Genomic DNA, 25,165 nt, shown 5'->3' with positions numbered 1-25,165 from the left:
TCTGCTGCTGCCTTGCTGAGACTCACTGACTTGTGTATGCACAGAGATTCCTATGTTGCCTACTGTGACAACAGAGACATACCCTGAAGGAGGCCCATAATTTTTATTTTTTACTATTTGCAAAAAAGAAAACAAATTTTTTTCTTATTTTTAATTCTTAATTTTTACTTTTTTCTACTCTTCAAATTTTTACTTTTCTTTCTTTTATCTTTTATTTCTCCTCTCTCACTCGCTCTCTCACTGTCCCACATTGCTCCTCATCTCCCCATTTGTTCCTTTCTGCACTGAATTTGGATTTCTCCCTTACTGTGCTTTTCTTCTCTTTTTCCTTCTCTTGATTATCATTAGGTTTAAAGGAAAGTAAATTTGGTATCTAGCCTCCCTGTTGCAGTTAGGTGATTCTCTTCACATCTTTGTTCTTTCATTCTGACTTTTCCTCTTGCCTTTAACAACTTCTTAGAGTTTGTGTGATCTTTCTGTGTCTTCTGGCCTCACCGCTAATCTTACCTGATCTTTCTACATGTCCCTCCCTCCCCAACTCATTTTAACTCCCCACCCCGAAGGGGAAAGATGCTATATTGAAGAGTTTATTCATTACAAACTTATATTGGGTTGGTCCTCGGTTTTAATTTAACTCACATAGTTAAAATGTGATAGATTAATAACTACCACATATTGTCATTTTCTAAGCTGTGCTTGATGCTATGGCATTCCTGACTATGTCATTTGGGCTAACATGTTGTGATTGATCTAATTAGTTCTCCTTCCTGGTATAAGGAAAATAAAATAGCCTCAGAGTCATTGGAGTCTCAAAACCCAAACACAAGCTATATCTGGAAGACACCTCTGAAAAACAATCATTCCACAAAGGTTTTAAACACAAGCAACAAAGATACCTACATTAAGCAATTTTGAAATATCAACCCAGGAATTAAACCAAGGACAGTACCAAAAACAAAAATGAGAAGACACTTAAGCAAGGCACAAATGCAGCTTTCCAGGCCACAAAAAGGAAATTCTGGGGGAAATGAGGTGGAAAAGTCTGATAAGCAACCACTTGGACACCTTGAACAGATAGCATAGGAGGTAACAAAACAGATGCATGAGGCTCTAGAAAAATTCAAAACAGGAATAATCTCCCAGATAAATACAGACATGGTGAGCAGAGTGAAAGACATGATTAGAGGCTCTAGAGCAGAAACAGATAAGAAAATAGATGAGATCAGAAACATGCTGGAAGCCATGAATGCCCAGCATAAGAAAGAAATGGAAAACATGATCGCCCAACATAAGAAAGAAATGGAATCCCTGAAATAGATTCAAACAGATATTCAGGAGATTAAAAACTCCATTGAAAGCATGCAGAGCAGACAAAGAGAATCTGAAGACAGAATATCAGATATAGAGGACAGGATTTCAGTGAAGGACCATGAAAACAGAGATTTCTTAAAGATAGTAAGGGACCATGAGAAATCAATCCAACAGCTGCTAGGTGATGCAAAGAAGAATAACATAAGACTGATAGGAGTCCATGAAAAAACAGGAGAAAGTACAATTGACATAAAAAAACTGTTCACAGAAGTAATAGTAGAAAACTTCCCAGACAGAGGTAGAGAATTGGATATACAGATAAGTGAGGCATATAGAACTCCAACTAGCCATGACCAAAAATTCTACACCTAGACATATAATAGTCAAGATCCTAGAAACTCAACAGAAGAACAAAATTCTACAAGCAGTTAGAGAAAAGAAACAAATCACCTACAAAGGAAAGCCCATCAAAATCATGGCAGATTTCTCAACACAAACCCTCAAATCAAGGAGAGCCTGGAGTGAAGTATTTCAAGCCCTAAAAGAAAATAACTTCCAACCTAGACTGTTGTATCTGGCAAAATCTTTCAAAATTGATGGGGAAATTAGATACTTTCACCACAAAAAAACCTGAGAAATTTCATGAACGCCAAACAATTTTATGCAATATCCTAGAAAAAGGCAATGAAGGTCACAACTCCATGAGGCCCAACAGAGAGAAGGCATCATGCAAGGTAAGACACTAAAGCAAAAGGGGGGAAAATAAGAAATAAAAGAGCCATCAAAAGTAAAACATCATGACAAGGATGAGTCAATATCTCTCAATTATAACTATCAGTGTTAATGGCCTCAATTCACCAATCACAAGAAATAGACTGGCAGAATGGATTAAGAAGCAAAACCCAGCAATATGCTGTATACAAGAAACACACCTAACTCAAAAGGACATCTATAGACTGAAAGTAAAAGGATGGAATACAGTTCTCCATGAGACAGGAACCCAGAAAAAAGCAACCATAGCAATCTTATTTGGAGACAAAGTAGATTTCAAACCAAAACTAATTAAGAGAGACAAAGATGGTCACTACATCCTTGTGAAGGGAACAATCCAAGAGGAAGAGATGACAATCCTAAATATATATGCACCAAATATGAATGCCCCCTACTATACAAAACAAATATTAATGGACATGAAAAACCAAATAAACACTAATACAATTGTAGTTGGGGACCTCAACACCCCTCTATCACAAATAGACAGATCAACTAGAAAAAAAATTAACAATGAAATTCTAGAACTGAACCAAGCTATTGAACAAATGGACTTAATAGATGTTTACAGAGTGTTCCACCCCACAAAATCAGAATGCACATTCTTTTCAGCTGCACATGGGTCATTCTCCAAAATAGATCACATGCTAGCTCATAGGACATATCTAAGTAAATGTAAAAGAATTGAAGTTATCCCCTGTATATTATCAGACCATAGTGCAATAAAATTGGAGATCAATAATGTAAGAAACCACAAAACTCCCACAAACACATGGAAATTGAACAACACCCTCCTGAATAACCAATGGGTGGCAGAAGAAATTGTTGTAGCAAGTGAGCTGGTAAATCACCAAACACTGGGACAAACGACAAAGTTAAAACTGCAAGGAGTTTATTCACACATGTGGACTCCACCCTCTAGTAGAGTGAAGCAAGTTTACAGAAGCAGAGTGAGCGGTTACAAAAATGAGGGGAATTTCAGCATTCTGTAAGAGGAGGGGTATGAAGGGAGTTCATTTACAGGCCAAGATGGTGTGTCTTAGGTTCACTTTGGTCTCATATTCCCCACTGGTTTTTGTACAAAATCAAACCCTTGATTTAGCCTGATCATTTTTATCTTTTGATATGGGCTCATACATTTGATTTAATAGCATTTAATTGTCTATCTGTCTGGACACATATCTGGTTATGACCTTTAGTATGTAGCAACACAACAACAAACACACAACCACAATTATGACTAAACAAAACTCAGACAAATTAAGTGATTGTGTCAGCTGAATCCAAACATTACCAACAAGGTCTAATTGTCTTTGGGGTATATTGCCAATGTTTTAGGAAATAATAACTTAAAAATAATAATCATAACAAATGTTGAATTACGGGTCAATATAGCAAACATCATTTGTCCCTTTTTAGTCTTAGCTTTTTGTCACCTGGTTGACTGACAGTCCTCCATTTGTCCTCCAGGGTGTCTTTAGGAGCAGCTTTAATGTGATAGTGATGTATCCATGGTGTCTTTCCCACGACCGTCATGGCAGATGGCGTCATCAAGATCACCTGGAAAGGCCCTTTTTAATTTGGCTCCAGAGCCTTAGATGAATGTCTCTTTACCCACACCAGATCTCCAGGCTGAAATTTATGACGGGTAACATCAGGTTGAGGGGCTGGCCTGGCCTCCCGAACTTGATTCCGCAGCTCCTGTTGGATTACCTGGCGGGCCTTTAAAGAATTTAATAAAGTATGATTTTTACATTCTGATATGTTTTCCAAATTTACCCTGGGCAGTAAGGGAGGTGGTCTCCCGAACATGATTTCATAAGGAGTTAATTTTTTTATATAAGGAGTGCACCTAGCCTGAAAGGGACAGTGGGAGGAGGTCTGGCCAGTTTCTCCCAGTTTTTAAAACACTTAGTTAATGTCTCTTTTAAGGTATGATTTATCTTTTTTACTTGCCCTGAACTTTGTGGCTGATAGGCACAATGAAGCTTTCAATCAATGTTAAGGGCCTTGGCCACCAATTGGGATACCTTGGCCGTGAAGCCTGGGCCATTGTTGGACCCAGGGTATGGGGGAGGCCAAATTGGGGGAGGAGCTCCTGTAACAGCTTTTTGTTGCCTATTGTAGCTGTCTTTCCTTTAGTAGGGAAGGCTTTTATCTATCCTGAGTAAGTATCTACCTAAACCAACAGGTACTTATATCCACAGCTGGGCTTGACTTCAGTAAAATCCAATTCCCAAAATTTCCCAGTATGTTCACCTCAGTGCCGGGTCCTCTCATCTCCAAGCATTGTCTTGGCATTTACCTGGGTGCATGACTGGCACCGAGCACAAACATCCTGGGCCATGGCAGCCAGTTTAGAGGTTAAGAACTTGGAACTTATCAGTTGTCTGAGTTTTTTTCTCCTAGGTGAGTAAACTGGTGTATCTGTTGAATTAGCTGTCGGCCAAGAGCCTGAGGCAAGGAAACTCGGCCATCGGGATGGCTCCACCATCCAAATTTATCTTGTATAGCTCCCACTGGGGCATTTTGTTTTTCTTTCTCTGATGAATAATGTGGTTTAGCCGGCAGCTCAGGAAAAGCTTTAAGAGGCAGGGTGGGGGCCATCCCCACTGGTTTTCTGGCAGCCAATTTAGCAGCTAGATCAGCCTTTTGATTTCCTATGGCCTCTGGTGTGTTGGGCCTCTGATGACCCTTGCAGTGTATTATAGCCACTGACTTCGGCTTTCATATGGCTTCTAGCAAAGCTAGGATCTTATGTTTGTTTTTGATGTCTTTCCCTCCTGATGTGAGCAGGCCCCATTGTTTATATATTTCTCCATGAACATGTACAGTTGCAAAGGCATACCAATTGTCCATGTAGATGTTGACAACCTTTCCTTCACCCAGGTTTAAGGCCCGAGTAAGAGCTGTCAGTTCTGTTTGTTGGGCTGAAGTTCCAGATCCCAGAGCAGCAGCCCACCTTGTCACTCCCTGGCCATCTACCACCACCACTCCCGCATACCTGTCTCCTTGCTCGATGAAGCTGTTTTTATCCATGAAGAATGTCTCCTCAGAGTCTTTTAGGAGCACATCCTGCAAATCAGGTCTGGTCAAGGTTATGTCCTGGAGGGTCTCCTGGCAGTCATGTAGTGGGGTCATCAGGTCTGAGGCAGGCAGAAGGGTTACAAGGTTTAAGGTAGTGGCTTCTGTCCCTCTTTTTTTTTTTTTTTTGAGGGGGCACTTATTTTTTTAATGTTCAATCTGTTTGTAATAGGCACACTGGTCCCTTCTGAGCTTAGGCCATGGCGGGGGTGGGGGAGTCTCTCTGGCTTAGGTCTCCTGGTCTGTTTACTTGTCTCATAGTTTTTGAGGGCGGCAATAGTAACTTTTCCTAGCTGCTTGGTGACTGTCTCTTCCGGGGAGTCCCAGTTGTCAAAAACCTTTTGTGCTATACTCAGGAGCTCGGACCTGTTCTTTCCCTCATATCCGTCCAATCTCTGAAGTTTTTTTTCTAATATCTGGGGCTTACTGTGACACAAAAGCCAGATTTATTGTGGCTGTGTTTTCTGGAGCATCAGGATTAATGGGTGTATAGACCCCCTACGCCTCTAGGAGGTGGTCCAGGAAAGCCAAGGGGGACCCCGTCTTACCTTGTTTTACCTCACTCACCTTAGTCAGATTAGTCGGCTTCCTAGTTGCTTGGTGGAGTCCCTGCAAAAGGTGCTGGCAGTAACTGACCAGGTCTCTCCTACCTGCATCGGTGTTGGGATCCCAGTCTGGTTGGTGGGTTGGCACCTCAGCCTCTGCTCTCTGCAGATATTACGCAGTGCCAGGACCAAGGTCTGGGTTTAGTCCCAGGTCTGCCTTAACAGCCTCTTGGAAAATCTGGTCCCAGTCCTCTGTAGTGAAGAGGGTGTGGAGCAGCTGTTGGCAGTCATCCGAGGTGGGCTGATGAGTATGGAAAACAGACTCTAGAAGATGAATTAAAGCCTGGGTTTTTTTCTGAAAAAGGAACAACTTGATTCTTTAAATTATAAAGATCACTAGTAGTAAAGGGAATGTACACGAATCCACCACCTGGCTCCACGTGTTTTAAAGGAAGACCTGTGTAGATTACCTGACTAGTTGTCCCTTGTGACTCATAAGTTTGTCCCGATCAGGTATGAGGGGGAGACAGGCGGTCAGATAGTTCGGGTGAGGCAGAGGGATTAGTGGGGGTGGAAGCAGAAGGGGAGCCAGGATCTTTTTCAGGTTTTTTATCCTGGGCCCGATATGGGGGTGGATGAGGTCAGAAGTCATCCTCATCCCACAGAGCCTGGAAAACCTTACATTTTGAAAGGGGCTTAGTGTCAAAAACATCCGTTGGGTCTCAGGAAGTCGGCCTTTGGAGGAAATGAAGATGGACCTTATCTTTACTAAACCTAGACGACCTAATTCCCAGACAGGCGAGGAAAGGGGGGGTCTTTTACCAGGTCCATTTACATATCATTATAAGGGAACTGATCAGGGTGATGGAGCCCTCCCTTTCCTGTAACCCGATTCCAAACCTGTCGGGTAGTCTGAATATTAAAATTTTCCACACTTGGCCATCCCACCCCAAACGATGGCCACTCTAATTGGCACAGGGTCTGGAGTTTTCCTTTTGAGAACTTGATGCTGAATTCATCTGCTTTCTGCAAAGTATAAATTTGAGAGAAATGTTGTAAAACACAATTAGGGGGGGTTGACGGGGTAGACAATCCGGATCCCATGGCTCATTGTAGAACAAAACTGAAAGCAAAAAGGCACACAGAGCAAGCTGACAGACAACAGATAACACATACACAGAAATTTAGACAGACTATATCCCTGGGCGCTGAGGAGGTAAACTGACCAGAAGGCTTCCCGCCGTTGCGATGAAGCCCTGGGCGGGGGAATTACTGTCACATCCAACTTCCCTTTTGCCCTCTTTAGGATACACTGACTGAGAATCATAAAATTCTTACCTGACCTCTGGAGATTTTCCAGATAAACTCCCCTCAGGCTGGCTGGAATGACCCCAATCCTCCGCTCGAGACCCGAGCCCCCAGGGCCCTGATCAAATGGTCAGGGTGGCCTCCCCAGGCCTCTCTTGGGCTGCGGTGGCCTGAGACAGGGGCCGTCCACTGAACAGAAACCACCAAGTGATGGTTATCTCGCTGGGGCCTCCAAAAATGTTGTACCAAGCGAGCTGGTAAATCACCAAACACTGGGACAAATGACAAAGTTAAAACTGAAAGGAGTTTATTCACCTGCTTGGACTCCACCCTCTAGTAGAGTGAAGCAAGTTTACAGAAGCAGAGAAAGTAGTTAAAAAAATGAGGGGAATTTCAGCACTCTGTAAGAGGAGGGGTATGAGGGGAGTTCATCTACAGGCCAAGATGGCGTTTCTTAGGTTCACTTTGGTCTCACAAAATTAAAGAAGAAATTAGTTTCTACAAGTAAATGATAATGCCAGTACAACATACAGGAATCTGTGGGACACAATGAAAGCAGTTCTACATGGGAAATTCATAGCAGTGAATGCCCATATTAGGACAACAGAGAGAACTCAGTTAAATAACCTAATGCAGAACCTCAAGCTCCTAGAAAAAGAAGAGCATAACAAACCCAAAGCTAGTACAAGAAAAGAAATTATAAAGATTGGAGCAGAAATCAATGCAATGGGGACTAAGAGAATGATACAAAAAAATCAATAAATGAAAGAGATGATTTTTTGAAAGAATAAATAAAATCGATAAACCTTTAGCCAACCTTATCAAAAAAAGGAAAAAAAGGCTCAAATCCATGCAATTAAGAATGAAAAAGGTGAAGCCACAACAGATCCAACAGAAATTCAGAGGATCATCAATACCTACTTTGAGAACCTGTGCTCTAATAAAATGGAAAATGCTGAAGAAATAGACAGATTCCTAGATACGTATGAATTGCAAAAATTAAATGAAGAAGATATAGAAATTCTAAACACCTGAATTACAATGAATGAAATTGAAAATGTAATAAAAAACTGACCAACAAAGAAAAGCCCAGGTCCTGATGGCTTCACTGCTGAATTCTACAAGACATTTAAAGAAGAACTATCACCATTACTCTTTAACCTCAACAAGGAAATTGAAAGGGAAACAAGGCTTCCAAATTCATTCCTGGAAGCAAGCGTTACTTTGATCCCCCAAAAATGGAAAGACCCAACCCAAAAAGAGAACTACAGACCAATCTCCCTAATGAACACAGATGCAAAAATCCTCAACAAGATAGTGGCAAACAGAATACAGAGTGTCATCAAGAAGATCATACTCCCTGACCAGGTCGGATTTATCCCAGGGATGCAAGGTTGGTTCAACATCCATAAATCAAGAAATGTAATACACTATATTAACAGAGTCAAGGACAAAAACCACATGATCATCTCAATAGACGCAGAAAGAGCATTTGACAAAATCCAACACCCATTCATGATAAAAATGCTACAGAAAATTGGAATAGAAGGTCTTTATCTCAACCTGATTAAGGCTATCTATGAAAAACCAACAGCCAACATCATACTAAATGGTCAAAAACTGAAAACTTTCATGCTAAAGTCAGGAACAAGACAAGGATGCCCACTATCACCACTTCTGTTCAATATTGTTCTGGAAACTTTAACCATAGCAATTAGAAAAGAGAAAGAAATAAAAGGAATAAATATAGGAAAGGAAGAAGTGAAACTGTCATTATTTGCTGATGATATGATACTTTACATAGAAGATCCAAAAACTCAGTCACAAATCTTCTAGACCTAATTGACAGATTCAGTAGAGTTGCTGGATACAAGGTCAACACTCAAAAAACAATAGCCTTTTTATACGCAAATAGCAGACCCATTGAGAGAGAAATTCGGGAAATATTTCCTTGCACAATAGCATCTAAAAAAATGAAATGTCTAGGAATCAGCATAACAGAGGAAGCAAAAGACCTCTACATGGAAAACTACAGCATTCTGAAAAAGGAGATTGAAGAGGATATAAGAAAATGGAAAGATATCCCTTATTCCTGGGTAGGAAGAACCAATATAGTGAAAATGGCCATACTTCCAAAACTAGTATATAGATTTAATGCAATGCTGATTGAAATTCCAACAATATACTTCACAGAACTAGAGAAAACAATCCAAAAATTCATTTGGAAGCAGAAGAAACCTAGAATAGCAAAAGCAATTCTAGGCAACAGAGTCATGGCTGGGGGCATCACAATCCCCAACTTGAAACTATACTACAAAGCTACTGTGATAAAAACAGCATGGTAATGGCAAAGAAACAGACCTGAGGATCAGTGGAATAGAGTAGAAGATGTAGAAAGAACTCCACACATACTCAGTCACCTCATCTTTGACAAAGGAGCCAACCACCCTCATTGGAGGAAAGATAGCCTATTTAATAAATGGTGTTGGAAAAACTGGATTTCAACCTGCCAAAGATTAAAACTAGACCCATACCTATTACCATGCACTAAACTAAGATCAAAGTGGATTAAAGATCTAAATATTAAGACAGAAACAGTAAACTTGCTGGAAGATAAGTTAGGTAGAACTCTTAATGACATTGGCACAGGAAAAGAGTTTATGAACAAATCTTCAGTAGCACGGGAGGTAGCACAAAGAATCAACAACTGGAATCTCATCTTATTAAAAAGCTTCTGCACTGCAAGAGAAACTACCAACAGCACTAAGAGGCAACCTACAATATGGGAAGAAATTTTTAGCAGCTGTACCTCAGACAAAGGTCTACTATTGAGAATATATAAAGAACTGAGAAAAATCAGACCCCCCAAATTCAAAGACCCAATTCAAAAATGCGCATCTGAAATGAACAGACATTTCTCAGACAAAGAAGTAAAAGCAGCAAATAAATATGTGCAAAAATGTTCAACATCACTGGTCATTCGAGAGATGCAGATTAAAACAACAATGAGATTCTACCTCACCCCAGAAAGAATGGCTGCTATCAAGAAATCAACCAATAACAAATGCTGGCAGGGGTGTGGAGAGAAAGGATCCCTTCTCCATTGTTGGTGGGAATGTAGACTGGTGCAACCACTGTGGAAATCAGTATGGAGATACCTCAAAGAACTAGGACTAGAGGTCTCATTTGACCCAGCTATTCCCCTGCTGGGTGTCTTCCCCAAAGAATTAAAAGAAGCATACTACAGCAATATATGTGCACCTGTGTTTATAGTGGCACAGTTTGTAATAGCTAAAGCTTGGAAACAGCCCAAGTGCCCATCGACTGGAAACTGGATAAAGAAGATGTGTTTTTTTTTTTATAAAATGGAGTACTACTCAGCCACAAAGAATGAGAAACTAGAGACATTTATAGCTAAATGGATGCATATTGAGGCCATACTCTTAGGTGAAATAAATAGGACACACATGTGTAAATACCGAATAGTATCTCTAGTGTGAGAAACTGAAAGTATAAATAAGGATAAAAATGATTAAAATGAATAATTGATAATTTGAAATAGGAAAAGGTCCAAGGGTTTGAGGGTGGCAGAAGGGGAAGGGGAAAGGGAAGAAGGGAAAGGAAAAATTATGAGGAAGAGAAAAAAATGGAATCAAAGTTTGTGTAAATAGGGAAGGGTTGAGGGGGTGAAGGGTGCACAGGTAATGCGATTAAAAATAAGAACTAAGATACATCATGTTCAGGTACAGACAATGATAAATGTAAATGTATTTTATACCTAACATGTATGAAGAAATATATATATATATATATATATATATATATATATAAAAGGCTATTTCTTGTACCAGCAAATACAAATCAAGCTTGGGTTTACGATTAGAAGTAAGTACTAAAGTGAGCTGGATCCTAGAAGTACCAGGAAGCCAGAATCTAGGCAGTGGTGGAGAACCACACATGCTGCAGCCATCTATTTGTTATCATTGAAAGCTGTAAAAGGGTTTGCCATTACTAAGTAATGGCAGGGGTAGAATCCAGATATGGACCTGAGAGTATGAACCAACATGGGCACCCAATCAGAGAGAAAGTTGGAGTGTATATGTTTTATTCATAGGTACTTTCAGTACATTTCCTGCTGGGCAGCAGTGAAGCCCATGGTATAGATAGTCTACAGAGAAGAAAGCAGATAATAGACTTACCTGGCTGGAAGCATGTTTGAAGGGAGGGAGCTCTGTTACATAGCACTGAGAAGAACTTTAGTACTAACTCAAGATTAGCCAACTCCTGTTGGCTTTTGAATTTAAAGATACTATTTTGCAAAATTGGTAATTTCAGAGGGAATACCATAAGCCATAATATTATTCAATTGACTTTCATTTTCTATCCACTGTGATAATTGAAATTAGGATGTGATTAGATTTTCAGATGTGCAAAATGCAATTAAAATCATAACCAGTGCCCACTATTGCCAGAGAGTGGAAATCAGTAAAAGTATGTTTATGATTACATAGTTTACCAAGACCTTTAAAATAAAATTTCAAAACTATAAGCACAATACTTTGTGTTCAAGAGTTTATTGATACTGTGGAATATATCCATACCAATTTTGTATAGTTTTATAAGATGAACAATGGAAAGTAATGAGGGAGGATAGAGTAATTAGCAATTTAGGTTGTAGAGTCAAAATGGGGATCAAATTCTGAATCTTTCATTTACTAGTTTTGTGGCTTTGGAAAACTTATTTCATCTTTATAAACTTCTGTTCTCATCTATAAAATAGAGAAACCCATATCCAAAGGCTCTGAACATAAAGACAAAATTGGTTTTGGTAACTTATTTGGTAGCAAAAGTTGATGTCAATTGAAGAGAAGTTATTTCTAGTCTTTAATTTAGTGTGCATCCTTGTACATTTTGTAATAGAAATATTACTAATTAAATTTAATAAGGCTTGTTTTAAATGATATTCAGTGCTGATAATGGTGCATGCTGGTATCTTTCATCTATCCCTCCACAGGCATTGTCCATCTTTCTCTGCCTATCTATGTGCCTAGAAGTCTGACCTCCTATAATCTATATTTATATTCTTCCTGCTGTTTTCCCATTAGGTTGGCCAGTGGAAGTCATTAGTCTGTGATGTGCCATTGTCATATGTCTCTAGATTGATGTTCTCCAGCACCTGAAAGGGGTCACTCCTCATAAACCTCTTAGCTCCCTTTCTTTCTGTAATAGCTCCCTTCTTCTGCCTCTTCTGACCCAGAACTGCTAATGGTCACAACACTAGCTTCAGGCTTTTAAACTATCCTTTCTGATTTCTTTATACTGTGGCCACACCTTAGTATAGTGCCTTTGTACATTTTTCAAATTATCCTAGTTTGAGGATGCCACATAGTATCTGGTAGGAACCTGAAAGTTGCAGGATACAGTTTAATCTATGAAATATTTACTGAATTATTTATTTATAAATATATACACACATAATTATTAATATCTAAATATATATATATGCACACACACATACATAAAGGCATACACATTTTACATTCTGAAATGTGTCTTGGTCCAATAGTTTTGGTTTAAGAATTGTGGATCTTTATCCTTTTTTTTTTTGGTACCGGGGATCGAACTCAGGTCCTTGCGCTTGTGCAGCAGGTGGTGAAACCACTGAGCTAAATCCCCAGCAGGATCTTTATTCTTAATGGTGTTAGCATACCATATTTGATAAATAATTACTGTTCAAAATTTCTGTTGATGTTCATAACATGTTGTGTTTAAATGGTCTACAGATGAGACCAACACCAGTGAAAATTGTCATAGTGCTATCAACTTAAATAAATCCTTCAGAATGGGTACAGTAGTTAGAAAACAGCTTCACAATTACAATAAACTTGCTTTTGTTAATTTTTTTTATTTTTAGAAAAAACAAGCAAAGTTTATTGAAATTTCAAGCTACGTTTGAAAAATCAAAATTCAAATCCTGGAGACATACATCAGGATAAGGTGTCAGAAAGTGGAAAGTATTCACTGTCACAGAACCCCACAGAGACAAGCTCCCAGGGCACATCCCCTAGACCCCATGGGATCAAAGCCATTTCCTCATCAATCCCTCATCCACAGTAGGACACTATCCTTCTATTAACCTGAAAGTGTTCTACAAAAAAAATTTTTTTAAAGTTATCAGACAGCAATGTGAAGTCCAATCTGATCTTCTCTCAACCCCATTCTATGTAGTCAGCCGGTGAATGGTGGGTTTAGCATTCAAAAGAGGACTTCACCCATTTGCAGTAGGGAATGGGCTACAGCAGCAAGGCATCTGTGGCCATGTTCTGAGGCTGGCCCCCCTCTCCCTGTCTTTACTCTTGAGTCTTACTTAACCTACAGGACAAATTGGATCAAGTTGGTAAATGAACACAGTCAAAGAATTAGCTTTAAAATGTAAGGGACCAGTCAGTATTTCCCAAGCTGGTTAGGCCCTTCAACACATAGGTGTATGTGTATATGTATACATCGCTACACTAAGATAAAGATCTAGTCCTATGGGTATATATGTGCATTTATGGCTATATAGTAAAACTATGCCAAAACTAACCAAACAGAAGTTTGTAAGTGGTCATCCCAAAGCTGTAATCCCACACTGGGTTGTACACAAAGCCATGCATTATACCATATTAACCAACAGAAGGCTGACTTGGCTCAATCTCTCTCATCTGTGCCCCCTGTTTTGGTGAGGAAGGGGAGAAGAGAGAGGCTGCCTCTGCTTAAAACACAAGTGGCTTCTTCATAGGAACGGTCTTTGTCAGGTGCTGCTGCTGAAGATGTCCATGGAAATGAAAACAGACCTCTTCTACTTTCTGGAGCAAACTGGTGTCACTTCTCAAACTACCTTTTGCCATTGCCAGTTGCAGATAAGTTGCCCAGGTCCTGGAAGTCTCTAGGACATGGTGGGATTAGAGGCTTATACTGGTTTAGGGTTACGAGACCCCACCTCCAGAGACCTGGCTGTTCTTTGTCAGGAGTATGTCACTGGAGTGGACCCAGGTGGCCATGTCCTTGGGACATCTCTTGGCACCAGCTATGTATGCTAGATGTAAAGTTCTCCACCTGAGATGATGCTTGGGGAGCCAAATACAAACTGGAAAGAACTAGGTAGAACAAGTTTAGTGGCTCTACCCACCTTTAAGGACAGAGCCACTTACACCTCAGAACCCCCAGGGGCCTCTGGCACTTGTGGGGATTCAGGAGCTGGCTCTTCAGGGCTCAGCCTGGACTAGAACTTCTCCAGCTGCTCCGGGCTCGCCAGGGTCTTCAGGAGGGTGTTCTCACATTTCAGCTGGGAATTCTTCACCAGCTCCCTAATTTGCTCCTTCATGATCTCTACCTCCTTTCTCACAGCATACATCAGATGATTCTTCACCAGATCCATGGCCTGTTCAATCTTGTTGTCAGTGGCCACCCACACTGGCTCCTGAGGCGCAGGCTCCAAACCTAGTTAGCAATTCCTTCCAGGCTCAGAAGCTTTGGGCCTTCTCCCCAGAGGTGGACCGTCAGCCCAGTGCTTGGCTCTGCCCGCCACCCTTCTGCCTCCAGTTGCCTCTGTGGCTGCAGCAGCTGCTTTTCAAGGCGCAGCTGCCGCAAGGACACCAGCGCCAGGGTGACCCCCCTTCCTGTGTCCCCTACCCCCGCCTTTTGTTAATCTTCTTAAAGGGAAAGAGTAGATCTCAATTTTGTTTGATTATTTTTCATCAACAAAAGGAACTTCTCATGACACCACAAGATACCTTAAGATTGAAAGCCCAGCTAGTAGCATTAACGTAACCTTTTTAAAATCAATTCACTTTCAATGCTTCAACAAAAATAAATTTGACTCTTGAATTTTTGCCAGAGTATGAATTATGTATTATTTAGGTAGCTATTGAGTGGTTTAAAGAACACAAGAAGTCCAGGAGTCTTGAAGTCAAGGAGCCTAACTTGAGGTTTTAGTTCTGTTATAGCACTTGAGTCATTTTCAACTCATGACTTGATTCCTGTAGTCTTTGTTTCTAAAATGGGGGTAAAAGGGCATATTAGGATCATGAGGACTAAAGTGAGTAACTACAAATCATCTAGAGTGGAGCTGAACTCATAGTAAGAGCTTGGATGTTTCTCTAACCTGAGTCAGTTCATGAATACAGTTTTCCTGGAGCTGACCAGTGACTATAACTGTGTGACCAGTGCTGTGGCATTTGGACTCCTTATGGACCAACCATAATCTCCAGATTCTCTAGGCAAACACTGGTGGCTGATTAGTGGCTATTGCTGGTATACATCAGTGCAACAGAATGAGTGTGGAGTGGTATGTAAGAATTTTGCCCAAGAAGTAAGGAGCTGAAGAGACTGAAATTCTTCATATTAATATTCTCATTCAGATAGGATATTTTCATATCTCATTATCATAAGTTTCAGTCTTTTCTAATAAAATTTCCTAAACTCTTTTAAGCAAATGGAAGATTAACATGAAGAATTCTGTACCATAAAACTATATAGTTGCTAGAAATGGGCCATATATTTGACTATGAGTTTGTAGTACGTAAAAAGCAAAAATGATAACTCTTTTTTTTGTCTAATTTTTAAAATTTATTATAAAAGTTAGTGATCAACTTTAGGATTATGAAGCTCAGGAACAATATACCTTTAAAAAGTTATTCTTTGGCAGTCAAAATACTGCATTGAAAATTAATTGAATTCTGTGATTGTGATTATTAAGATATTATTTACAAATTAAATTGAAAGTTTTCTTTCTTTTTTCACCATCACTCTTCTCAAATTAATATTTTATCTGAGAAGATTGAAATGTGAAACTTCAAGTCATTAATAGAAGAAAATATATTTAATGGGAATATGATATCATATAGTCCAAAGAAAATTTCATTGTGCCTCCTACTAATTGCTATCCTGTGCCCCTATTTGCCTTGTTTCTCTTAAGATAGTTTTAGCTTTAGGGAAAATAAAAAATATTAAGATACTGATATATTTTTAAAGTAGGCCAAAGTTAAGATGTAATAGGTAATAATTGAAGTATGTGTTATTGACTTTAAAACTGTACTTATTAAAGTCTGCAACTTTTAGTAAGAATGTCCCACAGTTTCAGAAATTGTAAGTCATGATTACATGTTTATATAGTTTCAGTATTATTTTCTTTCTTTCCTTTCTTTCTTTGTAGTATATATGTTGCTGAGGGAGCATCATGATCATATCTATATTGTTGTTTTGGCCAGTCTGCATGAAAACTTTCTGCAGTGTGAAGGCATTAAAATAATGATGAATACACACATGACCATCACCACCACCACCACAACAAAAACAAGCCAGCAAGCACCTAGTGCTACCTCCTTCTTTCAGTGATCATCTGAAAGAACTAGCTTTCAGAGAGTTGTTTTAATGTTTTTTCTTCAGAGTTTATAGTTGTTATTTGTTGACCATACTGGAAGCAGTCACAATCACTTCTGTCTAAACTCTCAAAAGCTTTTGAAATGAAGGCATTTAATTTTTGTTCTGCATTTAATCTGTTATAATCTTAACTATTCTATTAAATTATTCAGCAGTGTTCTAATAAACATTCTAATTTTTAAAAATGCTATAGATATTGTTGCCTTAGGACATGTTTTATTTTAGCTGCCGAACAATAATGTTAATATTTTGCATCCTTTGATGAGAATGAAACTACATTTTTAACTTTGTTTTCTTTATTATGAGGTATGAGTGGGATTCAGAGTGAAGGAGTCATGCTTCTAATCCCACTCTTGTGCATAAACATTAATTTTTCGGCTTCTGTTTTTCCACTTGTAAAAGAGCTTAATGACACAGTACTGTTTTGAAATCATGCATGTTAAAGGAGCTAGCATAGGTGTTTGGCAAATAGTAAATATTCTATAGAAAGTATATGTTATTGAGAGCTACCCCCAGCACCAAGGAGGTGAGCCTTCTGGGCTGCCATACCACCACCCCAAACACCGAAGAACAGAGTTGCCCCCAGCACTGAGAAGTGAGCCATGCAGGTGCCAGCAGCACACAAACCCACCCATAACCCCAACCCCCCTGAGTTGAAAGGGGAAGACACATAAACAATTCTCAAAACCAGACTCCCAGATCACCTAAATCAACCCCAAAGGGAAATGAGATGGAACACACTGATAACCAATGACCTGGACTCCCTGAACTGGCAACAAAAGAGGATCTAGACAAAATGAAATAAGAAATAATTTCTTAGATAACAGCAGAGATTGTGCCCATCGTGGAAGACATGATTAATACATCTAGAGAGGACATAGATAAAAAAATAGAGGAGCTGAGAAACATGATGGAATCCCAACATAGGAAGCAAATGGAATCCATAAAACACATGCAAAGGGATTTTCAGGAGATTAAAAACTCCATTGAAATTTTACACATCAGAATGACCCAATGTGAGGACAGAATTTCAGATATAGTAGATAAGATTGAAATTAGTGACCAGGAAAAGAAAAGTTTCTTTAAAATTGTAAGGGACCACGAGAAATCAATCCAGCAGCTGCTAGACGATGCAAAGAAGAATAAGACTGACTGGAGTCAGTGAAGAAACAGGAGAGAGTGCGGATGACATAAAAAAACTCTTCACAGAAATAATGGCAGAAAACTTCCCAAGCAGGGGAAAAGAACTTGACATACAGATAAGTGAGGCATATAGGACTCCAACTAGCCTTGATCAAAAAAAAAAAATCTACACATAGGCTTATAATTGTTAAGATTCCAGAAACCCAACAGAAGAACCAAGTCCTACGAGCAGTTAGATTAAAAAAAGAATCACGTACAAAGGAAAGTCCATCAGAATCATATCAGACTTCTCAATGCAAACCCTCAAGGCAAGAAGAGCTTGGAGTGACATATTTCTTTTTTTCCCCCCCAATTAAGTTTATTGGTACATTTTAGGTACAAAATACATTTACATACATCATTGGGATTTTGTACCATTACATGAGTATCTTGGTTCTTATTTTTTTCCCCTTCCAATTCCCTCCCTTCACCCTCTCCACCCTTCCCTATTTGCAAAGATTTTGTTTCCATTTTTTTTCTTTTCACTTATTTTTTCTTTTCCTTTCTTTCCTTTCCCCTACCCCTCCCACTTCACCTGCTCCTTTAGACCTTTACTTCTTATTACACAACATCAGTTATACATTTTTAAAATTAAAATATCAAGACCTAGGAGACATTACCACAGATTTTACAGAATTTAAAGGAATATAGAAAGCACATTTCAGAAATCTGTTTTGAAATAGGTTTGACAATTTCTAAGAAGTACCTTGGAAGACAAATTAATGAAACTAACTCTGGAGGAAATATAAAATTTGAATAGTGCCTATTAAAGAAAGTATATTCCTAGCTTGAAAACCTACCTATATGACAACAACAGGCTCATATACATTTTAACTGATAAATTATATCAAACATTTAAGGCAGAAAAAAAGGAACACTTCTCCCCTCATTTTAGGAAATCAACATTGTGCTAATCCTAAAACTGGATGAAGATAATAGAAAAATGTATGAACATAGATAAAAATTTGTTTAATAAAACAAACTATTAAAAGTCAGATCTGGCAGTATGTAGAAAGTGATTTTATTATAGGGATGGCAGTGTTGGTTCAGCATTGGAAGATCCACCCCTAAAAGTCATCATTTTAACAGAGGAAAGGAAAAAGCCATATGATCCTGTCAGTAGTTGGAAAAAAGTATTGGACTAAATTCCAAAGCTGTTCATGGTAGAAGCTATCAGGAGACTAGGAGTAGAACAGAACCTTCTCAACAGAGTAAAGATGTGTATTCCATACTTCCAGTGAGAATGCCTTATATGAATGGAGAAGATACAATGCTTTCTCCTTAAGGTGGGGAACAAGGGCAGATGTGCTTACTCTTTATCTGTCCATTAAACTTTGAAACCTAGGTCGAAACCAAAATAGTCTGGCAATAAAATGACACAATTAGGATAGGATTGGCAAGGTAGAAGCAAAATCTTTATATGTAGATGAAATGATCATCTACAGAGAAAATACTAAGAAATCTCTAGGAGCCCCTTAGAACTTGTATTTGAATTTAGCAGGATTAGAAAACACAAGGTATATATAAAAATTCATGCCTATGTATACTTGCTATAAATGAATTGGATATTGAAATTTAAAAGTTATGTAGGAGTACAAAGGACCCAGAAAAGTAAAAAAAAAAGTGTTGGAAGACATTTAGTACCTAATTTTTAGACTTTTTCTAAAGCTACAGTAATCAAGGCAATGTTGGTGTAAGGAAAGACATATAGATCATTTGAATAAAACAGAGAATCTAGAAATAGAACCACACATATATGGTCCACTGAGGTTTGAAAGATTATTTAACATTAACATTTTATGGAATATAAACTCAATTCAAGAGCCAAGGAAAAGATAGTGTTTTCAGCAAACGGCACTAGAACACCTGGTATCTGTATATAAAAAATTAACCTCAACCCTTTATTTCCATACATAAAAATAACTTGAAGGGATCTATGAACCTAAATATGAAAGCCTAAAAGTATAAAACTTTCAGAAGAAATTATAAGGGAAAATGTTTATGAATTTAGGGTAGGCAAGAACTACCTAGGATACAAAAAACATGATGTATAAAAGAAAAAAATTGATAAATGAGATTCCATCAAAATTTAGATCTTTAAATGACAGCATTAAACTGAAAAGTAGTCCTTAAACAGACCATATTAACAATGCATATAACCGATGACCAGAATATATGAAGAACTGTTACAGCTCATTAATAGACAACCCAATTAAAAAGTAGACATGAGAAGATGATAAATAGCCAGTACAGCACAAGGAAAGGACAAAGAGCACATTAGGAACTTCATGAATACCAAACCAGCACTCCAAAACATTTTAGATAATATCCTAGGAAAAGACAATGAGGATCACAACCTCAGGAAGTCCCGAGGAATGAATCCATCAGGCACAACAAGAAATTAAATGCAAAGGGGGAGAACCCAACAAAAAGAAGAAGTCGTGACAATGATAAGTCATTATGTATCAGTTATAACCATCAATGTTAATGGTCTCAATTCACCAATCAAACAAATAGACTGGCAGAATGGGACAAGAAGCAAGATCCAACAATATGCTGCATACAAGAAACACACTTAATTCAAAAAGAAACTGATAGACTGAAAGTTAAAGGGTGGAAAACAATACTCCATGCAATAGGAAGCCAAAAAAAAAAAAAAAAAAAAAAAGCAGGAGTAGCTATCCTCTGCATACAAGTGGATTTCAAGCCAGCACTGATTAAGAGGGACAAAGAAGGACACTACACCCTTATAAAGGAAACAATCCAAGAGGAAGAGATGACAATCATAAATATACATGCACCAAATACTAGTGCACCAAAGCATGTAAAACAAATCTTAATGGACATGAAAAATCAAATAAGCACTAATACAACAGTAGTGGGGTACCTCAGTATGCCACTGTCACAAATAGATAGATCAACTAGACAGAAAATAAACAACAAAATATTAGAACTCAATCAAACTCTTGAACAAATAAACTTAACAGATGTTTGCAGAGTGTTTCCCCCCTCAAATTCAGAATTCACATTCTTGTAGGCTGCACATGGATCATTCTCCAAAATAGACCACATACTTGCTCATAGAACATGTTTAAGTAAGTGCAAAGGAAATGAAGTTATACCCTATATATTGTCAGACCATAGAGAGATGAAATTGGAGATCAGTAGCAAAAGAATCTGCAAGAATTTCATAAGCACATGGAAATTGAACAGCATACTTCTGAATAACCAATGAGTCACAGAGAAAATTAAAAAAGAAATCAGACAGTTCCTACAATCAAATGCCAATGACAATACAACACATCAGAATCTATGGGACACAGTGAAAGCAGTCTTATGAGGGAAATTCATAGCAGTGAATACTCATACTAGGGAAACAGAGCAGGCTCAAATAAACAACCTGATGCTGAACCTCAGGCCTCTAGAGAAAGAAGACCAGGGCACACCCAAAGCTCATACAAGGGAGGAAATTATAAAGATCAGAGCAGAAATCAATGCGATGGAGACTAAGAGAACAATATGGAAAATCAATGAAGCAAAGTGTTGGTTCTTCGAAAGAATAAATAAAATTGACAAACCTGTAGCCAACGTTATCAAAAAAATGAAAGAAGAGAACCAAATCCATGTAATTAGGAATGAAAAGGGTGAAATTACAATGGAACCAGCAGAAATCCAGAGAATCATCAGTACTTACTTCATGAACCTATACACCAATAAGATGGAAAACACAGAAAAAATGGCCAGATTCCTAGATACATATGAATTACCAAAGTTGAACAAAGAAGACCTAAAAATTCTAAACAACCCAATATCAATCAACAAAATTGAAAACATAATTAAAAACTTACTAACTAAGAAAAGCCCAGACCCCGATGGCTTCACTGCCAAATTCTACAAGGCATTTAGAGAAGAACTACTGCCACTACTGTTTAAACTCTTCAATGAGATTGGAAGGAAAGCAATATTCCCAAATTCATTCCTGGAAGCAGGCATCACCTTGATCCCCAAAGCAGAGAAAAACCCAACCAAAAAAAGAGAACTATAGGCCAATCTCACTAATGAACATAGATGCAAAAAACCTTAGTAAGATACTGGCAAATAGAATGCAGAAGATCATCAAGAAGATCATACACTCTGACCAAGTGGGATTCATCCCAGGAATGCAGGGGTGGTTCAATATATGCAAATCAATAAACGTAATACACTCTATCAATAGAGCCAAGGACAAAAGCCACATGATCATCTCAATAGATGCAAAAAAAGCATTTGACAAAAATTTAGCATGCATTTATGATAAAAAACCCCTACAAAATATTGGAATAGATGGTTTCTACCTCAATCTGATAAAAGCTATCTATGCAAAACCAACAGCCAATATCATACTAAATAGTCAAAAACTGAAGTCCTTCACACTAAAATTGGGAACAAGACAAGGATATCCACTATCACCACTCCTGTTCAATGTAGTTTTGGAAACATTTGTGACAGCAATTAGGCAAGAGAAAGAAATAAAAAGAATACAGATAGGAAATGAAGAAGTCAAATTGTCATTATTTGTAGATGACCTGATACTCATTACTTGCAGAAGACCCCAAGAACTCCACCAAAAGTCTTCTAGACTTAATAACCAAATTTAGTAAAGTAGCTGGATACAAGGTTAACACACAAAAATCAATAGCTTTCCTCTACATCAACAAGAGACTCACTGAGAGAGAAATAGGGCAAATAATTCCATTCACAATAGCATCCAAAAAACTGAAACACCTAGGAATCAACCTAACAAAAGAAATCAAAGACCTCTTCTCTGTAAACTATAGCACTCTGAAAACAGGGATTGAAGAGCATATCAGAAAATGGAAAGACAGCTCTTGCTCCTGAGTAGGAAGAATCAACATAGTGAAAATGGCCATACTTCCAGAATTGCTATATAGATTCAATGCAATCCCAATTGAAATCCCAGCAGCATACTTCACTGACCTTGAGAAAACAATCCAAAAATTCATTTGGACCAGGAAGAGTCCCAGAATATCAAAAGCAATTATAGGCCAGAAAGACATGGCAGGGAGGATCACAACCCCCAACTTGAAACTATACTATACTACAAAGCTACTGTGATTAAAACATCATGATACTGGCAAAGAAACAGACCTGAGGACCAGTGGAACAGATTAGAGGATGAAGAAACAACTCCAGACATGCTCAACCATCTCATGTTTGATAAAGGAGCCAAACACCCTCACTGGAGGAAAGATAACCTCTTTAATAAACAGTGCTGGAATAATTGGGTTTCAACTTGCCAAAGACTAAAACCAGACCAATATGTCTCACCATGCACTAAACTAAAATCAAAATGGATTAAAATCTAAATATTAAAGCAGAAACACTGAATCAGCTGGAACAGAGTTTAGGTAGAACTCTTGAAGACATTGGGGTAGGAAAAGATTTTATGAACAAAACAAAACCTCAGTTTCCCATGAACTAGCACAAACAATCAACAAGTGATTTCTCTTCTTATTAAAAATCTTCTACACAGCAAAAGAAACCAGTGTGAAGAGACAACCTACTATGTGAGAAATAATTTTCACCTGTTTCTCCTCAGACAAACATCTACTATCTAGAATTTATAAATAACTTGAAAAAATCAGAACTCCCAAATTTAAAGACCCAATCCAAAAATGGGCATCTGAAATGAACAGACATTTCTCAGGCAAAGAATTAGAAATAACAAATAAACACGTGAAAAAATGTTCAACATCACTGGTCATTTGAGAGATGTAAATGAAAGCAACACTGAGATTCCACCTCACCCCCGAAAGAATGGCTGCTATCATGAAATCAACCAACAACAAATGCTGGTGGGGCTGTGGGGAAAGAGGAACCCTGCTGCACTGCTGGTGGGAGTGTAGATGGGTGCAAGCACTGTGGAAATCAGTATGAAGATACCTCAAAGAACTAGGACTGGAAGTCCTATTTGACCCAGCTATTCCCCTACTGGGTATCTTCCCCAAAGAATTAAAGGAATCATACCACAGTGATATATGTGCACTCAGGTTCATAGCAGCAGAATTTGTAATAGCTAAAACTTGGAAGTACCACAATTGCCCATCAGCTGGATACTGGATAAAGAAAATGTGGGTGGTTTTTTTTTCTCCATAAAATGGAGTACTCCTCAGCCATAAAAAATGAGAAATTAGAGACATTCATAGCTAAATGGATGCACATTGAGGCAATACTCTTAAGTGAAATAAACAGGACAGACATTTGTAAATACCAAATAGTTTCTCTAGTATGAGAAACTGAAAGTGTAAATAAGGACTGAAAGGTGTAATAGATAATGTGAAATAGGATGAAATGGGGCAATGGGGAAGGGGAAGTAGAAGGGGTAGGGGAAAGGAAAGAAGGGAATGGAATTAATAATATGTAAAAATGGAAGCAAAGTCTTTGTAAATAGGGAGGGATGGAGAGGTTGAAGGGAGCAGAGGGGAGGGCATGGGGAAAAAAGAACCAAGAGAGATTATGTAAAGGTGCAAATTTCCAATGATGAATGTCATTGTACTGTATACCTAAAATGTACCAATAAAATTAATTTTTTAAAAAACTGGCAACAAAAATACCAGAAAGTTATGTGACCAGAAAAAAAAAAGAAAGTATATATTATTCTTAGCTGCTACTTCCTGACTTATTCTAGTTCTCAAATTGGAGGAATTATGTTTTTTGTGTATAATTCAAACATTGTGCTTCTAAAAGGAATTGAGAAGTGTTTTAGAGAACTTATTGGAGTTATCTCTGAATAATCAAATTTAATCTTTTTTATAGTACTGGGGATTAAATCCAAGGTCTTTGCACTGAGCTACATTCTCAGTCCTTTTTTATTTTATTTTTATTTTAAGATAGGTTCTTGCTGAATCACAAAGTTGCCTAGGCTGTGCTTGAACTTCAGATCCTCCTGCCTCAGCCCCCCATAGTGCTGGGATTATAGGAGTACACCCACCTGCCTTTCTAAATTAAGTCTTTGCAATGATATAAAAGTAAATTCAATTTTCAGAGTTAGCCATTAGAGAGAGGCAAGTGTTACGGAAATCTCGGAAAAAAATACACAGAGACACAGAATTCAGATAAAATAATAAAATTTCTTCTCGTGAGCAGACAGGAATGTTAGAAACCAGTCTGGTCAATATCTGTCCCCCTTTGTTCAGCACTTCCCTTTTTATATCCTTTTTAGCCATTATCTCATCCCTAGTGGTCTTTGATATGTAAATACAATTCCAGTTCCTATTTACAAATCACAGACAGAAGATAGTCCATATACATTGTAAATTCACCCTGGCATGATAACTTTGTTAGGTTAATGAAGTTATTGGTTAGAGTCAGATAATCCTCACCTTAAACAAGGAGTTAGAGGAAAAGCAAATCTTAAAAGAACACATTACTTATTTTGCTTCTACAACTACCTTAATATTCAATCTATTAAGTTATCTAAAACTTTTCCATATCACAAGGACAAATGATACTATTTTAGGTGCTCAGATATACATATAGAT

General features: G+C 38.1%; 1 protein-coding gene and 1 pseudogene across 12 annotated transcripts in view; one reads left to right on the top strand and one right to left on the bottom strand.

Moving 5' to 3' along the window:
* Macrod2 (mono-ADP ribosylhydrolase 2) overlaps positions 1 to 25,165 on the top strand; it is a 2,157,923-nt gene that overhangs the window by 158,269 nt on the left and 1,974,489 nt on the right. The gene's annotated exons all lie outside the window — the stretch shown is intronic.
* Positions 14,209 to 20,263, bottom strand: LOC106009027 (TSC22 domain family protein 3 pseudogene; annotated as a pseudogene). The gene has a single exon (XR_015442063.1). The product of XR_015442063.1 is annotated as a TSC22 domain family protein 3 pseudogene (transcript).

The sequence above is a fragment of the Heterocephalus glaber genome, unplaced genomic scaffold, assembly GCF_053883595.1.
Source record: "Heterocephalus glaber isolate CG9 unplaced genomic scaffold, H.glaber_assembly_v1.0 deba00001532, whole genome shotgun sequence".
NCBI classification, from domain to species: domain Eukaryota; kingdom Metazoa; phylum Chordata; class Mammalia; order Rodentia; family Bathyergidae; genus Heterocephalus; species Heterocephalus glaber.
The sequence above is the reverse complement of the archived record's forward strand: the minus strand, read 5'-3'. Positions and strand labels throughout refer to the sequence as shown.